This window comes from Microcaecilia unicolor, chromosome 6, assembly GCF_901765095.1.
Source record: "Microcaecilia unicolor chromosome 6, aMicUni1.1, whole genome shotgun sequence".
Classification (NCBI taxonomy): Eukaryota; Metazoa; Chordata; class Amphibia; order Gymnophiona; family Siphonopidae; genus Microcaecilia; species Microcaecilia unicolor.
Genome location: NC_044036.1, coordinates 251,836,391 through 251,848,580, shown reverse-complemented (window position 1 = coordinate 251,848,580; position 12,190 = coordinate 251,836,391). Strand labels below are relative to the sequence as shown.

At 45.0% G+C, this 12,190-nt stretch overlaps 1 protein-coding gene across 2 annotated transcripts in view; it reads right to left on the bottom strand.

Annotated features, from left to right (window-relative positions):
* LOC115472910 (collagen alpha-1(V) chain-like) overlaps positions 1-12,190 on the bottom strand; it is a 256,126-nt gene that overhangs the window by 149,704 nt on the left and 94,232 nt on the right. The window lies entirely within an intron of this gene.

The window sequence follows — 12,190 nt, the reverse complement described above, 5'->3', positions numbered from 1 at the left end:
GGCGGTGTACAGTAAGTACAGTTTAATATCAAACTTACAATTTTGTTAACAGCATAAAATGTACAAGTATAAACATAAATACAATAACACACAAAATTGAAGCCTAATAATAGGTTTACAATGAAACAGGATCAAAAATATGCATATTTAACAGCACTGAAATTCAAATAACAGATATGATGTAAGCGTAATACTACTGAAACATCTAATAAGCACACAATTAGAACATTCAAATAACATTGCTACTACTACTACTTATCATTTCTACAGCGCTTCTAGACATATGCAGTGCTGTACACTTGAACATCAAGAGACAGTCCCTAATCAACACAGCTTACCATCTAATCAGGACAGACAGACAGGACAAATAAGGGATAAGGGAATTACTAAGGTGGGGATGATAAAGCAGACATTGGTACTGAACAAGTAAATAGGGGTTCAGGAACAAGTAAATAGGGGTTAGGAATTAAAAGCAGCATCAAAAAGGTGGACTTTTAGCCCAGATTTGAAGACTGCCAGAGATGGAGCTTGACATACTGGTTCAGGAAGTCTATTCCAGGCATATAGTGCAGCAAGTTAAAAGGAACAAAGTCTGGAGTTAGCAGTGGAGGAGAAGAATACAGATATTTACCCAATGAACAGAGTTCCCGGGGAGGAGTGTAGGGAGAGATAAGAGTGGAGAGGTACTGAAGAACTGCCGAGTGAATGCACTTCTAAGTTAATAAGAGGAGTTTGAACTGTATGTGGAAATGGATAGGGAGCCAGTGAAGTGACTTGAGGAGAGGGCTAATATGAGCATAGCGACACATGGCGGAATATAAGTCGTGCAGCAGAATTTTGAATTGACTGAAGGGGAGAGAGATGGCTTAGTGGGAGACCTGTGAGAAGCAAGATGCAATAGTCTAAGCAAGAGGTGGTAGGAGTGTGGATAAAGGTTTTGGTAGTGTGCTCAGAAAGGAAAGGATGAATTTTGATGATATTATAGAGAAAGAAATGACAGGTTTTATCTGTCTGTTGACTATGTGCAGAGAAAGAGGAGTCAAAGATGACCCCAAGGCTATGAGCTGATGAGACAGGGAGAATGAGAGTGTTATCCACAGAGATTGAGAATGGGAGAACAGGAGAGGCCACCACTTGAAGTCTCAGCAGCTATTTAAAAAAAGCAGCAGGAGTGAGACAATGATCAACAGCAATGGGCAGGAAAGAGTGGGGATCTTTCCTGCCCCCAAAGAAGCCAATAGACCGCCAGGCAGTGTTGCCAGGTGGGTGGTTTTACCGCCCAATTGGGCGGTTTTCCGCGACCCGCCGCGGGAAATTTTTGCCCGCGGCGGGTTGCGGTTTTTTGGGCTGGTTTTTGTGCTTCGGGCGGTTTTTTTAGGTGGCTTTTTCGGCCGCGGTGGGCGGGGTTAGTGACGTTTTTGGGCGGGGTTAGTGACGTGGGAGGCGGGGTTAGTGACGTGGGAGGCGGGGTTAGTGACGTGGGAGGCGGGGTTAGTGACGGGAAAGGCGGGGTTAGTGATGGGGAAGGCGGGGTTGATGACGGCGGGGGCGGGGGTGATGACGCGGGGGCGGGGGTGTCAGGGGCGGGGTTTGAGTTTGGGCGGTTTTTGGGCTGGATTTTGGGCTCCTTTAGGCTGGAAAAATATTTTCCACCTGGCAACCCTGCCGCCAGGGTTCCTTGAGGTATGTGCAGGGAAGGCACCCAGGGATGGAGGAGGTAGATGAATGTTGTTCGTTCATGGGTGGGTGTGGGGGTGCAGTGGGGACGGGTGGGGATGGGCTAGATTCCGGTGGGGATGGCTTAGATTCTCCATGGGGATGGGTGGGGTCGGGGTAGATTTCTGTCTCTGTGCAACTCTCTAGTGTATAGTCAATCACTCTATGTATTAAAGGCTTGGGAGAACAGCCAGGCTTTTACCTGCTTCCTGAAGTACAGGTAGTCTCCAGTTATATGTAGCCCCTCTGGGAGTAAATTCCAGAGCATGCAGGCTACTCCTGAGAAGGCTCACTGGCAGGTATCACATTGTACAATTTCTTTTGATGAGGGGACACATAGTGATGATCCTTGAGAGGATTTTAGAGGTCTCAAAGGTGTGTAGAGGGCTAACTTGTTCTTTAAGTACTCTGGCCCATTTTGTCTAAGGTCTTTGAAAATCAAACATAGAGCTTTACATTTAGCCCTGTAAGGTACTGGTAGCCAGTGTAGTTTTTGCAGGAAGGGTGTGATGTGGTAACGCCATTTGCAGCAGTTTTCTGAATTAGTTGGAGGTGATATAAACTCTTTTTGGTTTGGCCAGTGTGTAAAAATAAGCAGAAAATTTTTGTACATAAAATTTGTGCAGAATTTCCCAGTTGCGCAGAATTCAACATTTCTGCACAGAATCTGCATTCTCCCCCCATCCACCCGCTGCTGCCTGCTTGCTGCCACCCAGCCTACCTGAGCACAGAACACTCTGATGGTCTAGTGGCTCTTCGGAGGCAGAAAAGAACCCCACTCTTTCCTGCCCTGCTGCCACCATTCTCTCACTGGTGCCATGCTTTTTCAAAATAGCCGCCAAGATTACCACTTGAAGTCTCAGCAGGCATTTGGAAAAAAGCATTGCATCAACGAGAGAGCAAAGGCAGCAGGGCAGGAAAGAGTGGGGTTCTTTTGTGCCCCGAAGAGGTTCTCCTGCTGCAGCTCCTCCTCCTACCTCACGGATGGGTGCAGGGGTGGCTGGCTGGAGGGAGGGGCTGTACAAAAAAGTGGGGATGCTGTAGGTGGGAGGGGAGCTGCAAAAAAGGGGGATGCTAAGTGTGGGGAAGGGAGGGGCTATAAAAATAAGGGGTGATGCTGTAGGTGGGAGGGGCTACGAAAAATGAGGATGCTGTGGGTGGGGGAGAGAAGGTCTGTAAAAAAAAGGGGAAATACTGTGGGTGGCTGTAAAAAAAGGATGCTGTGGGTAGGAGGGGGCTACAAAAAAGGTGGATGCTATGGATGCTGGGAAACATATGGATGGTATCTGTACAGGAGAGGGGGCTGTAATATTGGTTACATTCTGCCAAATAAAGTTGCAGAATTTGCAAATTTTGTGCACAGAATGTTGCAAAATTTCCAAACTTTGTGTACAGAAGTTTTCAGAATTTGCACATTTTTGAAATTTTTTGCACAGAATTTTGATCTTTTTGTCGCAGAATTCTGGCAGGAGTAATGTACTTTTTATGGAAGTACATGACGCAATGCTAAAAAAAACCCACTTTTCTGCAAGTAAAATAGGTTTCATGGTACAAAAAGAAACAAATTGCCAAGAAAATTCAGTTTAAAAAACGTGTCCAATTTATTCACCACTAAAACCATAAATAATAAATAAATAGTTAAAAGTCCAACAAGGCCATGTTTCACCCTCTCAAAAGTGCTGCGTCAGGGCCTTGAAATCAAACTGTTAATAAACACATAAATATATATTAGTATAAATAATAAGATACACATAGATATAATATACAACACAGCGATATATAAAAACACATACTATTAACCATACATATATACCACTTAAGCATTAATTCAAAAATAAATAAAATTAGAGATATATACACCCCAGTTGTGTAGTCAGATAATTTCACCAAGAGAGAAGGTATGTATATATTCAGCTGTTTTACTCATTTTTGCTGACTGGATATTTTGAAGGGCTTATGCTAGACTTAAGAGTATTAGGGATAATAGTGCTTCAATTGTATTCTTTGTTATTGATGATTCAAAGTAAATGGGCTGTGTCAGCACTAGCACACAGCTAGCTGTGGTAATGGCTTAGTAAACCCAAGCGATAGTTTGTATAGTGTGGTATATCTTTCTTTGTATAAGAAGTAAGGTCTATTAAATGATGATATGCATTTTATGTTATTTTAATTATAATACCTTTAAGTATGTCTTGTTGTACCACACAACTAGTCCAAGTACACTATGCTCTGTATCTAGAGAGCTTTGTAGTATGAACTATGTATATATGTTTTTTGGTTTCAGCTGTTTAAACCAGTAGGTGAAATTGTCTGATTACACCACTGGGGTATCTCTAATTTTATTTATTTTTGAATTAGTGCTTAAGTTGCATATTTATGGGTATATATATTGATGGTTTACAAGTATATGTTTTTATATATGATCTGTGTTATATATGATATCTATATTTTATTTTATTATTTATGCTAATATGTATTTATGTTTTTAGTAACAGTTTGATTTCAAGCCCCTAACACACCCCTTTGAGAGGGCAAAACATGGCTGTGTTGGGCTTTTAACTATTTTTTTTTATTATTTATGGTTTTAGTGGTGAATAAATTGGACACTTTTTTTAAACTGAATTTTCTTGGTGATTTGCTTCTTTTTGTACCCTGTGCTGGATCATGTAAATTGTCTGCCTACCTGCTTTCTTGGATCGTAAAATAGGTTTTACATGTAGAAAAGGCTTTATATTATTACCTCTGTACTGTGCAGAAGAATGCACTGTGTCTCAGCAGTGTGTACTTTTATGCATGTATACCTCAGACCAGTTAATAAGCAGAAATTTGTACATATAACATGCTGTTTTGCATGTATCCCTTATATAATTAACCCCTAGAGGGCAAGAAACATAGCTGTTTACCTGGGTAAAGGTATGTTTACCCATGTTGAAAAGTTTCTTGCTCATTCCCTACTCCCCTCCTTATTTTCAGGTAAAACAACATTACTCACCTGTAGCAGATGTTGTCTGAGGACAGCAGGCCAAACATTCTCACAGCTGGGTGATGTCATCTGATGCAGCCTGGTGTGAATGTTGACTAGCAAGATTACGTCAGAAGCTTCTAGCAGTGTCTACCATGCATGCATTGGTGCCTTACTGCCCAATGTGTGTGTGTGTGTGGGTTCCTCAGTCTTTTAACAAAAGCTAAAGAATACAACTCCAAAAGGAGGGGGAAGGGTATGTGAAAATAGTTAGCCTGCTGTCCTCAAAGAACACCTACTACAGGTGAGTAGCTTTGCTTTCTCTGAGGACAAGCAGGCCGTTGTATTCTCACAGCTGGGAATCCCTAACTACCATGCTGAACAAAAACAACAATGCTAGGACAATAGGGTCTTGAAACGGTGAAGCCAGAAAGTTAATTAACCTGAAACTATTTATATACTGGTTGTGAGGATGCAGCCTGGGACAAAAGAAAACTGGGTCTAGGGAGGTTGGGGGGGTAGAGTTGGATTCTAGATACAAAATTCTTCAGGACTGCCTGAACGAACTGGTTGTCACATCGGGTATCCTGCTCAAGGTAGTAATGAGATGTAAATAAGTGGACAGATGACCACGTCACTGCTTTACAAATTTCCTTTATGGAGGCTGACCTTAAGTGGGCTACTGATGCAGCCATGGCTCTGACACTATGAGCCTTGACGTGACTCTCTAGAGTCAGCTCGGCCTGGGCATAAGTAAAGGAGATGCAATCTGCTAGCCAATTAGAAATTGCATGTATGTCAATGACTACCCTCATCCGGTTTGGGTCAAAAAACCAAAAAGCTTGATGGGCTGGCTATGGGCTTTAGTCCACTCCAGATAGAAGGCTATGGCTCGATTGCAGTCTAGGGTATGCAGTACACTCTCACCAGGATGGACATGTAGTTTTGGGAAAAATGTTGGCAGAATGATTGACTTGTTAAGATGGAAGTCCAACATTACCTTAGGAAGGAACTTAGGGTGCATGCGGAGAACTACTCTATGGTGGTAAAATTTAGTGTAAGGTGGATCAGCTACTAGGGCCTGTAGCTCACTGACCCTGCAAGCTGAAGTGACCACCAAAAACACAACTTTACAGGTCAAATACTTCAGCGACAGGAATCAAGTGGCTTGAAAAGAGCTTTCATCAGCTGGGTGAGGACATCGCTTAGATCCCATGACAGTTGGAAGTTTGATAGGGGGCTTTTTCAATAGCAAAGCTCTCATGAATCAAACAACTAGAGGCTATACAGAGATGGGCTTCCCTTCCACAAGTAGATAACCATTAACTGCACTGAGATGAACCATTACAGAGTTGGTTTTCAAACCAGACTCAGAGAGGTGCAGGAGGTATTCAAATAGTTTTTGTATAGGGCAAGAAAGAGGATCTAGGGCCTTCCTCTCAACAGATGGCAAACCTCCTCCACTTAAATGAATAAAACCTCTTAATTCTTTCCTGGAAGCCAGCAAGATGCAAGAGAAACCCTCTGGCAAATCTAAGGATTCAAATTCTACGCTCTCAAGTTCCAAGCTGTGAGGGCCAGGGGTTGGAGGTTGGGATGCAGAAGGGATTCCTCATTCTGCGTGATGAGGGTCAGAAAATGCTCCAATCTTCAAGGATCTTCTGAGGATATGCATACAGAGGACCCTCCCCCCAATGTAGGATGAAGGGATCTGACACTAGTCTGCAGTGTGATCTGAGCCTGGAACAGAACTGGACTACTTTGTTGTAAGTTCGAGTAGCTAAAAGATCCACTAAGGAAGTTCCCCACTTTCGGAAGATATTGAGGGCTAAGCCCATGTTGAGAGACCACTTGTGTGGTTGCAAACTCTGCTCAGTCTGTCTGCCAGGCAGTAGTCCTTCCCTGGTAGGTATGTGGCTTGGAGGCCCATTCTGTGAAGGAGGGCCAACTTCTACATCCCTAATGATTCCTAACACAAGGGGCAGGATTTCATATCTCCTGCTTGTTTACATAGAACACTGAAACCTGGTTGTCTGTTTAAATGAGAATAATTTGTCTCTGTAGCCGATCTCTGACAGCCTTTATTCCAAATGGCCCTCGGCTCAAGAAGGTTGATATGGAGATGTGTTTCCTGAGAACCAAGTCCCTTGTGGGTGAAGTCCATCTATATAAGATTCCCATCCTAGGTTGAATGCAGGGGCGTAGCTACAGGTGGGCCTGGGTGGGCCCCGGCCCACCCAATCTCGGCTGAGGCCCACCCAGTTTTAAACACCAAAAGTGCACACCAGCTCAGCTGCCAGAGTCTTAGTTTTTTGTGCTGTGGCAGCCCGCTCCACCTCCCACCTGTTTTTTTTTTGGCAGTCGGCAGCGATCTGGACAGTCACGGTCCTCTGCTCCTCGGCCGCTCTTGTAATCTCGCAGCGCACTAAAGTTTTGCGGCTGCTCTGTTGTTAATCTCAGTTGCATGCACCACACTAATGTACTACTGCACGCTCACCCCCCCCCCCCCGGCCAGGGCCCAGCCCGCCATGCGCGATATCACGATGGCACTGCACGCACGCACACTGGCAGCCCCTGGCAGTGCTGGTTTCAATGGGTAGAAGAATCAAGCATTACAAATACCACGCACTGCATTGGTAGGTAAGTTCAAAACAAACACTGGCCAAAAGGTCTCTGTCCTGGAACTGGGGAACTTCAGAAGTAGCAAAGAAAAACTGGAACTACAGCTGCATAGATGCAATGGGATAAAGCCAGGGCCAGCTTAGCCCATCCCACCAGAAGGGGGATGCAGAAGACATCTAGTGTGCTGCATGGGAAGGCTCAGGCTGCCAGCCTGAATATGTTGTGACACAGGCACGGCTCCTCAGTCCACATTGTGCCTGCCTATGCCCTGCGGTGGGGTCCATAATTTTCAGTGGTTGTCAGTTCCTGAGTTAATCACAGTCACAGCAGCAGCACTCCCCTGCGGCCCCACAACACAGCTACAGGAGCCAGGTAATAAATAAACATATTTTTTAAATGTATAATTGTACTCAAAAATGCTGCCTGGTGGTGGTGGGCTTCAGGGTGGGGTAAGCACTTCACTGCTTAGGGCAAAAAGGTATATTTAATGATTACATATACCTTTTTTTTTGCCCTAGGTAGTGAAGAGCCCACCCCCACCCAGCAGCCCACTGTCAGCCAGCATTTTGATTACTCTTGTAAGTAATCAAAATGATGGCTCTGCTTTTTCTTTCATATTAAGTATGTATATGGTTTATGTTGATGCAGGGCAAGTGTTGGGCAGACTACTTAGAAATCCATCATCAAGTGCATTCTAAGGCATTATTTTGTAGTATCCCAAGAAACACTACTCATTACATAGTGCCCACCCATATTAGCTCTGGGCCCACCCAAAATGTCAGGTCTGGCTACGCCACTGGTTGAATGCATCTTCTGAGGAGGTGGAATCTGGAATGGTAGTCCCACAGTCAAATTGGTTTGAATTGTCCACTAGAGAAAGGCTTGTCAATTTTGGTGGAATGTGGATTACCTCTGTAAGATTCCTAGTGCTTGAGACCACTGGGAAGCTAGGGTCCACTGAGCTGCTCTCAAATGGAGTCGTTCTATGGGAGTGACATGTACTATTGAGGTCAAGTGGTCAATCAATCTCAACATTTGCTGAGCTGTGACCTTTTTGCTGCTTTTTGTTGTTAAGGTCTCTGCTCTCGCTTGTGGGAGGAAAGCCCGAGCCTGCAATGCATCAAAGCAGGGCTCCTATGTACTCCAATTGCTGGACCAGGAGAAGGTGGGACTTGGGGTAGTTTATGATGAATCCTAGTATCCCCAACACCCAAAACATTAGGTGCATTGACTCTGTCGCTCCATCCTGTGATGTGCTTTTGAGCAGCCCATTGTCCAGATAGGGAAACATATAAACTCCCAGTTTTCGTAAGTACACTGCAATTACCGCTTAACACTTGGAGGCTGATTTTCAGATCGTGGGAGTTAGACCGGCTAACTCCTGTGGTCAGTGCTGAATCAGATATTCAATTTTGGGCTCTTTTTGGTGACCAGCACTGAATATCTGGTTTATTTTTGGGCGGTTTCAAGATAACCAGATACGCTGACATTCAGACTTAGCTGGTTATCTTGAAACTGGCCAAAGATACTCTATGGTTTCACATGGCCAAACATGGCCACTAAACTCACTTTAAAAACTGGTGGATAGCAGGTTATATCACACAATATAACCAGCTATCTGCTAGCCACTAACTGGGGACATTCAGCAGGGGATAACCGGTTAAGTGCTATTTAACCGGTCAGCAGCCATTCTGGCTGATTAAATAGCATTGAATATCAGGGGGTTGGTGAATACTCTGGGAGCTGAAGTGAGGCCAAAAGGAAGAGTGTGATATTGTTTCCCTATTCGGAATCTGAGCTACTTCCTGTGACTGGGTGGGAAGTATCAAAATGTGGGTATAGGCATCCTTTAAGTCCAGAGAGCATAGCCAATTTTTTTCCTGAATCATGGGAAGAAGGGCGCCTAGAGAAATCATCCAAAATATTTCTTTGACCAGGAATCTGTCCAGAGCCCTTAGGTCTAGGATAGGGTGAAGTCCCCCTGTCTTTGGGCACAAGGAACTACCTAGAATAGAATCCCTTAGCTTGTAGAAGTGCAGAGATTTCCTCTACAAGTACTTGCTTGTGCTGTGAGCTGATGTACGATGCTCTTGGTGGGCAATATGGTAGTCATGACCAATGTAGAGCGTAACAAAGACGAACTATTTGAAGAACCCACCAGTAAGAGGTTACAAGGGTCACCTGTGTTGGTAAAAATTCATCCTCCTCCATACTAGTAAGCCATCTGGGATGGTTACTCTGAGTGAGTGCATCTATGCTCTCCTGGAACTAGTCAAAAGCTTATCCCTTGTTTTAACTGGGGGAGCTGGCTGGGGTTTCTGAGGGTGGGACTGGCAAGGCCAAGAATGCTGGGCCTGGGGGTTCTGGCAGAGGAAGAAGGCAGTGGAAACCTATGCCTTTAAGAATAGTAGGGCTACTGTCTAGGCCCACTCGAAAATCTCCTAGAAGAGGAGGCTGCAGCTGGAGGTTGCTGAGGACGGGTTTGGATTTTATCAGTGTGTTTCTTTATGAGATCTGCAACCTCTTCAACCTTATCCATAGGAGCCAACTTTTCAAAATGATTGGGGGTGCTGAAATTTTTTTTGTTACAGGTGGTGCATTCCCCCCTCCCCCTCATCCCACTCCCTCCCTCTCCCCTCCCCCGTCCCCCCTCCCTCCCTCCGAGTTCCAGGGTTGTCGTCCCTCCCTTCCTCCCTCCTTCCCTTCGAGTTCCAGGCCCCCTCCCTCTGAATTTTAAAAGTCATCTTACCTCGTCGGGGTTATGGTGGCAGCAGCAGTAAAAAGCATGCAGGCTCGGCGCTTAGTTCAGTTTTCCCTTCTCTCTCTTTTAGCTCTGGTCCCACCCTTGCGGAAACAGGAAATGAGGGCGAGTATTGTGGAGTATTGTGTTCAGTTCTGGTCGCCTCATCTCAAAAAACATATAAAGGAATTGGAGAAGGTGCAGAGAAGGGCGACAAAAATGATAAAAGGGATGGGACGACTATCCTATGAGGAGAGGTTAAGACGGCTAGGACTCTTTAGCCTGGAGAGAAGGCAGCTGAGAGGTGATATGATAGGGGTTTACAAAATAATGAGCGTGATAGAGCGGACAGATGTGAAGCGTTTGTTTACGCTTTCTAACAATAATAGAACCAGGGGACACAAGATGAAATTAGAATGTGGTAGGTTTAAAACAAATCGGAGAAAGTTTTTCTTTACTCAGTGCGTAGTTAGACTCTGGAACTCATTGCCGGAGAAGGTAGTGATGGCAGCTGGCCTTGCTGAGTTTAAAGGGGGTCTGGAAAGATTTCTGAAGGAAAAGTCCATTGATTGTTATTAAATTTTGGGTTTTTTGCCAGGTTCTTGGGGCCTGGATTGGCCGCTGTCGGAGACAGAGTGCTGGGCTTGATGGACCTTTGGTCTTTTCTCAGCGTGGCAGTGCTTATGTGCTTATGTGTGAATATAGGTAGGGATCCCTAGAAGTGCTGTTTCTGTGCTAAGCTGATGTAGAAATCCTATCTGGTTTGGGTGTAGAATTTTTGTCTGAGTGATAAAGTCAGAGAGTTGTGTATGAACAATATGCTCAATGATTTTGGCCAGAAATGGGAGATTGGTGATTGGTCTATAATTGGTGGGATCAGTAACTGAACCTTTGTAGTCCTTAATCTTCGGGCATACAGAAGCTAGTTAAGTTCAGACTTGTAGTCCAGGACAGTTAACATTTCCACCCTGGGCTCTTCCTCCATCTCTAACTTATATGGCATGGCAGAAGTCATCTCCCTGACAAAACCGGAGAGAGAGAGACTCTCAGGTGGAGAATTACGTTTCTCTTGAGGTGGGGAAGGATCAGAAGATATTTCATAAGACTCCTCCTCTGAGGAGTAATGCGGGTCCTCTTCTGCGTCCCATAAATGGTCCCATTCAGACTCCTCACCGTACTCAGATTGGGCTATGTGAGTCTGTGCCTGCCTCTGCTCAGTGGAACCATATCCATGCCCCAAAGTGCACCGAGGTACAGCACTACCTTCCGACTCTGAGGAAGCTTTCTTCCCCAACATTGAGAGCAGCACTGTATATGTTGATGTCTTCATCTTTTAAGGTGCTGGCATCATGGATCTCTACACAGGCATGGATGGAGCCTCAGGAAGGATCTGGGCTGATCTGCAGTTGGCACAAGCGCCCTCGATTACTGAACAGTCTGGAACTGCAGCATCTGTGTCAGATCCTTCCTAAGCATGGTTTGGATCCGCTCATTGAAGGTGGGCATCAGCAAAGGTGGCGGAACTGGGAGCGAGGCAGTCTGAGAAGCTGTCAGTACTGAACTGGTAGTGGGGACCTGGCTGTCTGGAGACTTGTGCACTGGCAACTCTTCCAAAGACGAGGAGCACTCCTTCTGGTGCCGGTGCTTCTCAGATATAGGGGATACTGTTGCCCCGGTGTTCCCAGCACCATGCATCGATGACGACCGATGCTTATGCTTCTTAGTCTACCCCAGATGGTCAACATTGTGGTCCATCAAGGTCAATGCTTCTGGTGCCGATATCAATGCACCGGTCTTCGAAGAGCCAGAAAGACTCTCTTGTTGGACCTGCCATGCCCTCTGAGTCCTCAACTGCACTTTTAAACAGAAAGAACAACAGTTAGGCTCATGGTTAGGCACCAACAGTGTGGGTCCATCACAGAAATTACTCAATTACATTGGGGAGACCATTTGAAGCCACTGAGGGTCTTCTAGCACATCGAAAAAAGAATGACGACCAAATTACACTTCTCAATTGTGAACAGTAGAAAGGGGACAGTGTTCAAATTGAGGCCAGTGCTCTGGCCTAAACAGGCCTAACAATTTACAAAAATAAAGGGAACCTGAAGAGCTGAAAAAAACTATTAGAATTAAAGGGAAACAAAATAAAA